At 40.9% G+C, this 8,802-nt stretch overlaps 1 long non-coding RNA gene across 1 annotated transcript; it reads left to right on the top strand.

The window, feature by feature from the left end:
• The first annotated feature begins 436 nt into the window (after positions 1-436).
• Positions 437-1,946, top strand: LOC112843260 (uncharacterized). Its single transcript, XR_003215476.1, has 4 exons — positions 437-759; positions 1,388-1,474; positions 1,552-1,625; positions 1,701-1,946. It is a non-coding gene; the product is annotated as an uncharacterized LOC112843260 (long non-coding RNA).
• The last annotated feature ends 6,856 nt before the right edge of the window (positions 1,947-8,802 follow it).

Here is an 8,802-nt window from a genome sequence, read left to right as displayed (position 1 = left end):
TGAATAAATTGGCAAGTCACTCAGCTGTGAAGACATCACAGTCTCAGCTAAAAATGCCAACCTGTTGGTGGCAATAGATGAAAAGTCAGAGCAATGTTGACTATCACTTGAAACCTCATGTTAAGCATTATTTCATAAAGATTATTCAACAGAGCTGGCGATCTTTGGGCGTATCTGTTATTCATAATTTCATGCCATTAATCATTGTCAATGCTCCGCCCTCATTTGGGTAATGCAAAATTCACATTCAAATGCCTTGTTTTCTTACATGCGCATAAAATAAAAGCATATACTTGAACATTCTTTCAAACATCCGTGTTGGAATATGCCATGACAAATCTGTAATCTATGCATTCCACTGGTATTCCCATGCTGCTACCACCTGTTCATCCAAACTCTTAAACGTGTTCCTAGCAGTTAGCGGCAGCTCATGGTAACAGAGGGAAGTCACCTCCCGTGGGTATTGATTTTTCTCTCTGTGAATGTTAAATGTTTATTAAAAGGCTTGAGCAGCGACAGAAAAGAAAGGCAGAATGGCCTGAGGTGATATCCTCTTCCCTCGCTGAGAACGCCTCCCCCTCCACTCTCTCCTCTTGAGCGAACACAGATTGACTTCAGGACAGCCCAGATCCGCCTTTTCCTATCTGTCTCCGGGGCACAGCCCACTTTCCTAACTGCCCCGATGTCCCTCTTCTCTCGTCCACGCACAGCCTTGATTGCCTTCTCACAGCCCAGTGCCTCTGAATGCCAGAACCGCGGGTAAGGAATCCAGCTAACAACACAGGCAGCAGGGAAGAATAGGGCCGACTGAGAGAGCTCCCGCTATAGTCATTGTCTGCCATCTGTGACTCGTTTTCTTTCAGCTGATAGAAGATGACTTCTTTTACTCTGGCTGAGTTCTCTTTCAGTCTTGCAGGTGAAAAATCAAAGAGGTAGGAGTGACAGCGAGAATGAAATCACTTGAAATAGACTTAAAAAGTTTGCACTGTACACATTTAACACGTTTAATTTTTCTCTGTTATCCAAGCAGACAGGTTAGGGTCACAGATTTGATATCTATCTAATTGTGTTACCTATATTGTACTGAAAGGTTGCCTTTGAAAATCAATAAAACTTAAACCCCCCTCAACTTATTTTCAAAAAGAAACAAAAAAACATCCAAGTAGTACACATGTGACCTTAATTTCACCTTAAAGGGGTTAAACAAGATCAAAGCTGATTCTGATGTTAATATTTTAGTGACAGAGGAAAAGAAAAGTTGCACTTTGCTAGGAGCCAAAAGCCTTCCTGTCGGTTTTATTCACTGTAACATTACCTCCTGATGAGAATCGCAGCCACTGAGGGGATGATGGAATTAAGCAAACTGAATTTATGCACACTAACGCAGGAAATCCATAAGGCTGCATTTGTGCATAAGGAAGGCTGTAAGTGGATGAGTCAAGCAAACAGGAAGTCATGTAAACATGCAGATAATGTAAGTGTGTTTGGAAATTCACGTCTTACTTACGAAGCAGTTTTTTGTATTATAAATGACTCTGATGTTTTATACAGCTTCACGGGGATGAACATGACAAGCAGTGAAAAGACAAAACAAATCTCCCTGTCTGTCAGCTGCATGTGCGAGTGTAAGTATTTCCATTATTCCAGTATTATGTTCCATTATGAGATTAATTTGCGCCATCTGACATATTCCCATCCAGATGCTAATTGCCTCCAGGCAACAGATGAGGTGGCACACTGTGATTATAATCACAGATAAGTTGGAGATTTTCATATTTTGTAGACAGAGTCCCGCCAGCTTGACCTTTGAGTTGTTTTCATGGGACTTTCCTGCGTGTGATCAATACAGCAGCAGCCCTCCTGAGGATCAGGCCCAGTGCTCAGAATTTTTCATTTCTTTCACAGTTCTGCTGTTATTGTGCATCATTGCAGCAATGATAACCTTACAGCCCAGTGTGTGTGTCTGAAAACTCTACGCTTTTTAATATTTTCTTTTTTTGGTTTGGTGTTGCATCTAAACAGTTTCACGGCTATGTGACTGCTCGGACCGGCTGGGCACCAACTAAGATCAGCTAATCGTTATAGAAGCCTTGATGAAATACATTAAAAAAGAAAAATGAAATGATTCCAAATGTCTGATCAATCTCCACAACACAGGTGAACGTCCTGGACAGGTTTTAGGTTGTTGTATAGTCACACATTTTCATGTGGAAGCACCTATTTCTGAGGTTCAAACATATCATAATCAGGGGTGCACATAAGTGGTCCGCAGGCGCACATGCGCTGTCAAAATAAAAGACACGCACCAGATAAGAAGTTGCAACGCGCGTTTGCGTACATTTGAAAGGCACTGTTTTTGTCCGCTAGAGTGGAATTTCACAGCATATTCTGCACCACATCTCTGTGCGTTCATCATTTGTTTGAAGCCAGCTCACCTCCTGCAACCACTTTTCAGAGAATACGCGCTTCTTTTGCGGTTCGGACTCCTTCTGACATTTCGTTGGAGGTGGAGGAACACCAAAGTAGTTGCTTAAAGGAGCTTGCTTCTTCGACATCTGTAAGCGTTCTAAACAAATGTCTGTCCTCCTCCAGAAAATCTTGTATACGCAAACGCGCGTTGCAACTTATTATCTGGTGCACCAGTTTTATTTTGACAGCGAATGCGCACCTGCCGACCACTTATGTGCACCCCTGATCATAATGACCAGCATAATCATCATGTTAGTCCTCCTCCTACTGCTGTGCTATAAGAATTCATTTTTCAAACCTAGCAAACAGCAACAATGGGGTACAGTATGTATAAAGTATGTGTCTTCAACACAAAGTCTGACAATGGAATAGTCATTTTAACCCAAACCACAAAGTTTCCTAAACTGAAGCATTTTATTTTTGTACCGCATTGTGTTCTTTGCATTAGTGCCATAAACACACATGAAAATAATATATTTATGATCAACAGTAATGTTTTGAATGATAATTCTATAAGCAGAGAATAACTGAAAGAATCAAACATACTTAAGTTTGAATAACAAATTCTTTGGTGATTAGACGCCGGTGAAGCTACATAACAAAGTGGACTATAGACGCTGGTGTTGGCTGAGATGAACCAGGTGGAGGCTCTGATGTCGGATGTCATGATGAGGGGGAGTTGGGGAGGTGGAGGTCACACAAATGAGAGTCTGAAAGGCAGAATGACAGAAGAGCAGAGATTTAAACCACACACACAAAACGACTGATCGGCTTGCAGAAGGCAGGCACGGAAATGATAAGCATAGCCTTTTCCTGATGAGAAAATAGTTCAATGTGTTGATCTAAAGAGCAGTTATTTCACTTTTATTTTGAGAGAAGGAAAAGCACAATGTTGCTTCACAGCCCGAGGCTTTTAGCTGGTACTACAAGGTGGGATTTGGGGTTTGGGGGGAAATTTCTTCGCCATGGTGCACATAATGTGCTGCTGAGCGGGTTATAGTGGAAATAACAAGTGCTTCAAAATACCAAATAGTGATCTAACCAATCAATTTTCATAGAAAATACAGGTAACAGATGTCTATACGATCCCATTTAGCTAACTGTGAGAGGGTCTCTTGAGCCTGGTAGACACTGTGCAGTGTTGTTCCTAATATGAACTATAACTATAACCATAAAGGAATCACAGAACTGAAGTTGGATGCTGTAACAGCTTTACAACCAAAGATGGTGTAGCGTGTCAGTGTACACTGACTGCTGCTACGACCTACGTTTATTAACTAATCAAAGGGAAAGAGTGGTCAGCATGACATCAACACTAAATGATAAATAAATAAAACACATTCGAACAGACTAGATGGAGATAAAATGTGCAAAGGTATATGTCTGTTGTCATGACAACACCAAGGAGGATGTAGCATGGAAAAAGTTATGGGGGAATAGCAGCTGTGTGTCCTAACCCAGGATCAGAACTCAGCTGAACTGTGCTACGTAAAATTTATTAGATCCACGAAGGCTCACAATGAATGTATAAAACTGCTGAAATCCCACAGTGTGTGGGCGCCTTCAGCAGGGCAAGATTCCTGTGAAACCCTTTGGCTTTCTCTTTCAGACATTTATAAGACATGTAGCTTCTCAGTGCAGGGTACTGCCATTTCATTGCATAGGCCTTCGATACCTATATGATCTCAGTGCTGATTAAAGCCTTAAAGCCTCGTAACTTGTTGACCTTACAAGATCTGCAAGTAAGCCTACTTATGACAACCCACTCTCATTTTGGCACAAGATATTGCACGATTACTGCGGTAGCCTGGAACTATTCTCTAATTCCAATTCTTCCATCCACCAAAACAGTTTAGTTCATTAAGAATCCACCACAGCTTTTCTACCTCCCTAAACACGTCAATATGGAAATCACAATAGTGAAAATGTGACTTTAATTGTAATTATTGCACATTGCCAAAAAGAAATAATGCCTCTGAAAGTCTAACATTTCTTACATAAGGTGAAAAGTAATAACCACTCCTACCAACGACTGCCCCAGTTTCTGTGTTGACTGAAAATGATGTTGGAATAAAGAATCATCCACGGAATCTTTATTCCATGGGTCAGCAAAACAAAGGGTTTTTTATATTTACTGAATGACTTTGGCTTTGGTCTATTTATCCACCCATCCGTTTTCTTCTACTTATCTAATTCAGGATTGCAGGGGGACTGGCGCCTATACCAGCTGACATAAATGCAGGTTACACCCTGGATAGGTCGCCAAGAGAATTGCCTAACCTAACCCCACTAACTGCATGTCTTTGGACTGTGGTAAGAAGCCAAAGTACCCCGGAGGGAACTCAGACACAGGGAGAACATGGAAATTCCACACGGAAAGGCTCTGGCCAGATGGTGGAGTCAAAGTCAGGACCTTCTGACTGTGATGCAACATCGCTTACCTGGTCTTTGGTATTTCTTCTATTTACTGAGTGAGTGCAAACCATTATCTCACCTTAAGCCACAACTCCAAAACCTGCATTTTATACAGTTTTGAAGGTTAAAAAAATGTTCTCGGCATTAATCAAGAAACAAGTGAGAGGTGTTTGTAGTTTACTCTCACTTGCATGAATATAATGAAATGCAGTGAACTGCTGTTCCCAATAAACATCAGTTTAAATCAGTTGAGAAAAAGAGGGAAAAAAACTGAACTTTTGGAGTCCAAAAGCACAGGATTAACATAAAGTTGTGATGGCAGAGAGAAAAGTGCCGTCCCAGTATGAGAAATACTGGAAGCTCTGGCATCAGTGTTGCTGGAAAGTTTGAGCTTTCAAAGTCATTTCAGGAGGTTTCATCAGCGGCAGCCGGTGAGAACATTAATTGCCAATCAGTTGATCCTAGCAGTTTGCAGGGGTTAAGACCACCTCATCTACTTAATGTCATCCACTGCCTCTCCCTATTCACACTGATCGAATGTTGTTTAATTAGCAGCCAACTGTAGAGACTCAATGAACTATTAAATAACTTAATGATTTGGCACTTTCCCCCCAATAGCTTGGATCCAGTGAAGCGGCTCCCTGCTCATAATGTACAAATGAGTACTGACAGAGGTGTATCAGCTTTGTGCTCCTGTACTATACCAAACGCATTGTAATTTAGTTGCTGTGAACCACAGAGACTATGTGAGCACCCCAGAGATCATAAACACTGCAGAGAAAATTGTTATCCTAGATTTGCTCTTTAAGGGGCTTTGAAAACACAAATAAGTCATTTAGTTCTTTGGCGGTAACTCCATCCCTTGAGCCTGTAACACTGAGCCTTTTAAATTCACCTGCACTGCCATCTCCCCGAGAGGTACTGCATCACCTAAGTGAACGGGAGCATTTCAAGCTTTATGGATTGGTTATGAGATGACTGCCATTGAGCCCACTGTGTCAACACGTACAGAGCAGGATTTGCAGGGCTGTTTCCGAGCTACCGCTTTTTCTTACAGCTTAAGTGTTAAACTGAAAGTTGTGGATTATTAAAGGCAGCTAAAAGGCAGCTGTAGTAAGTCTGCGCCACTGGAGAGATGTCAACCCAATCTACGCACTGGCCGAAGGCAGCTTTCATCTTACTAAAGATTCTTTTTAGCGCTTATCAGCCTGGAACCTAGACAGCTCGCACTGTACGGTATACAGCTCACCCACGATCCTTCCTGCATCACCACTCAATGCAAATGCACGAACATCTCTCCATAAATCATTTAAACACCTCTCTGATCTGAGCAAGAGCCAAAGGAGAATGTACAATGTACACAACTGGTCAGTTTGCAATATTATAAAGCTGAAAAAACACATTAATAATATCCTCAGTGAGAAGGGAGTGTTTGCAATACTTTACTGTTGGGAGTTTGAGTTTTTGCTGAATACCACCCTTTTTAATCTGAAGCATGACCTCATTTAAACTATACTGTCAAAGCTTTCTTATTACTTGCTCTCTGAATTTGAATCTCACAGGCAGTAAAAGCAATGTGTTGGCTTTAAAAAATAAGTGACTTCTGAAAGCACAGTGCTTAGAGTGCTTTATATATGATTGGGCTCCTTGCTCCTTTAAGGTCAAGTCTGAACCCCAACTCGCTTTTCTTCTCTTTTATAATCAGTTCTCTCCAGAAACTGCAAAGATATTTTCTAGATCTCTGCAGTGGAAGTCCTGTCATGTCAGGATGCTTGGTGTCCACTGAATAAATCTTCCAGCCAAATTGGTTGTCTTCACTTGCCTTTGTACAAAGGTAAAGCTGCTGATTTTGGCTTGTCCAGACATGCCTGTCCTGAAGTCCACACACAGAGATGATGAGTCATCGATCGCCAGCCCTTTCTTTCATTCCGTGCCACAGAATGACCATCCATCCATCCATCCTCTTTGCAGCACAGAAAAGTTATCTGTTCATCCTTGGCATGCTTCAGCATGACCGCCCATCCATCTTTAGCCACATTTAACAAACTGTCGGCATAAAAGCAACGTACACTTGGAAAAAGCAAAGATATCTGCAGTTTTGGAAATGTTACTAATTCAGTCCCATGTATTTCAAAAGATAGTGATACTTAGCTACTGCAAGTTCTTCAAAGAAAATTTAAGAGTGGAAAGAACTCTTCAGAGCACAGTGTGGGAAATATAAGAAATGATTCTGTTGGAAATTTAGGGCTCTAATGCTTGATGTGCAGCGTACTGCATATCCAAAGCACTTAATTCAGCAGTGACTGAAGATATGCTGAATGAGATTTCAGATGTAAAGTCTTAAGTGGGAGGTAATTGCTGAGTGAAAAGTCCAGAACTGCCAGTGCACTTTGCATCTACAGGTATATGTAAATATTTGTGTTTGTCTATATCATTAGCAGTTATGTATGCTTGTGTTTAAAATGCACAGCGGTGCATCCTCCTGGAAGTACCGCATGCAACACCTGTGTTGTTCCCCCCCCCTCCATGCTCACCTCTGAAATAACAGACTTTGCATCTGCAGGCAATGAAGAGGTTTGCACGTGTAGTTATTAATGCTGCTGCAGAAACTACAGAAGCAAAGTTCACTTTTATCAAGGCTCTGATATTACTCCTCCATGCTACACATCTACAGTACAGTCTCTTATTGTTATCTGATTACTAAAATAAGCTGAATAGCTTCTATTGAGTAAAAGTCAATATTTAAGTTATATTAAAAAAATCTTCAAATTCATTACAGGAAGGATAGAAAAATACATATCATTATCACGATGCTGGGATTTGTAGTTTTAAGTGAAATGTCCAGTAACTACTGGGCTGTATCTACTAGACTGTTATGCCTGTCTTTAACTGTAATCACTTTTCATTCAGCATCATCAGTTTTCCCCTTTAGCTTCAGCATTTCTTGGTCTTTACAGCTAATTAGCAAATGTTAACATGGTGATGAACTAAAACTGCTAAATGCCACCATGTCAGGATTGTCATAGTGAGCATATTGCATGCTAATGTAAGAACTGAGCTCTATAGCAATGGTTACACAACTGCATTAGCATGGCAATAGTCACGCTGTTCTGTCTGGATCTTGTAAAAGAATTTTACCCAGAGACCAATGTTTTCATATTTTCACATCCTGTATTGAAATGTATAAAACCATCCAAGTCTGGGTGGTATGATTAAGCCATCATATCATGGTTATGGAATGTGGCCGGAACTTCATGGAATATTGCTTTCAGGAACTTTTGGCCTTCTATTTGACAGGAACAGTGAAATATAGGAGTGGAGTGACATTTGACTTACAAATCTATAAAATGTAAAGTTGTGATTGGCACGGTTAAAAGTTTGGTTCATGGTCACCAACACCGTCAACAGCCTCTTCTATTTCCCAGTAGTGAAGTATTTGAACTAGGTCAGTCATGGTGTGCAGAGAGGGCACAGAATGACCATACAGCTTGATGAAAACACTTGAAATCAGCCCAGAGGGCAGCAGGTTTGTTGAAGAGAAAAGAACCATCAGGTGCCTTTATTGAGGATTTATCCTACGGTTTTGTTTACTAGCTTGCAGAGAACAAGGCTTAGAGCCAATAACACGCGGTTTTGAAAAGTGAACAAATTGCTTCAAGGAAGAAAAGCAACTTCATCTCTGTCCTAAATTACTGAAATGTGTCTCCTTTTGTACACTCTCAATTTTTGTGTCATCTTCACTTTGATTGCTTCTTTTTGCAGTCAAAGCTGCCAGTGTGCTAGACAGGGATAGACAAGACCTTTTGCCTCCGAATGACACAAGCGCAGGTACAAGTAATTTAAAAAAAACCCTGGTTCTTCAGCACATAAAAATTTAGGATTACCAAAGCAGCATTTTCTCCCTGACATTGTTCCCTA

This window comes from Oreochromis niloticus, linkage group LG20 (assembly GCF_001858045.2).
Source record: "Oreochromis niloticus isolate F11D_XX linkage group LG20, O_niloticus_UMD_NMBU, whole genome shotgun sequence".
NCBI lineage: Eukaryota > Metazoa > Chordata > Actinopteri > Cichliformes > Cichlidae > Oreochromis > Oreochromis niloticus.
Note: the sequence above shows the minus strand (reverse complement) of the source record. Positions and strands in the feature narration are given on the sequence as shown.